Below are 776 nucleotides of genomic sequence, written 5' to 3' on the forward strand. Positions count from 1 at the left end.
CTACGTCGAAAAGAATGATTTTGCTGAAGTGTTTAAAAATTCAACTACATACAGATTTGAAAATAATTTTGTTGGAGTTAAATAATTTTGTTGGAGTCAAAATTATTATTATTATGTAGAACTCTCAAGCATAATAAGCAATGCTGCAAAAAGTTTTAATATTTTAGCAATCAGTTTAAGCATCCTATATAATTATTTTGATAGTCTAATTGTGGTGAAATAAGAAAATAAGGAGAAATGTTGTATAATGGCGATAATAGCATACTCGAAACAACCAATCAAATTGGATCCAAATACACTCTTCTGCGTATAATAGCAGCAGCATTATACATAGTTGAAATAGCCAATCAAATTCACACTTTTACTGCGCATCCGCGGAAACGTTTCTTATTATAACTGGATCTAATAAAATTATTTTTAGATTTGTATCTAGCTAAAAATTTTTAGATATATTTTCACAAAATTGTCCTTTCGAAGAGAAAGATTAATTTCATTTGCTTGTTACATCTGTAATCCTTGATTAAAATACATTTTAATCGTGTATCTCATAATAATATTTAATAATAGAAGTGAATAAATTATAATAACTTTTATGTGTTATATATGAATATTAGAGGAAACTGATGATACTTTGATTGTTTTATTTATTTTAGATTCAAGGAAGCATATGTATATATATGTGTGTGTGTGTGTGTGTGTGTGTGTGTGTGTGTGTGTGTGTGTGTGTGTGTGTGTGTGTGTGTGTGTGTGTGTGTGTGTGTGTGTGTGTGTGTGTG

General features: G+C 28.9%; 1 protein-coding gene across 2 annotated transcripts in view; it reads left to right on the plus strand.

The window, feature by feature from the left end:
- The window catches only part of LOC108693821 (Golgi integral membrane protein 4-like), a 16,080-nt gene that overhangs the window by 8,189 nt on the left and 7,115 nt on the right, over positions 1 to 776 (plus strand). The gene's annotated exons all lie outside the window — the stretch shown is intronic.

The sequence above is a fragment of the Atta colombica genome, unplaced genomic scaffold (assembly GCF_001594045.1).
Source record: "Atta colombica isolate Treedump-2 unplaced genomic scaffold, Acol1.0 scaffold11, whole genome shotgun sequence".
Lineage (NCBI taxonomy): Eukaryota > Metazoa > Arthropoda > Insecta > Hymenoptera > Formicidae > Atta > Atta colombica.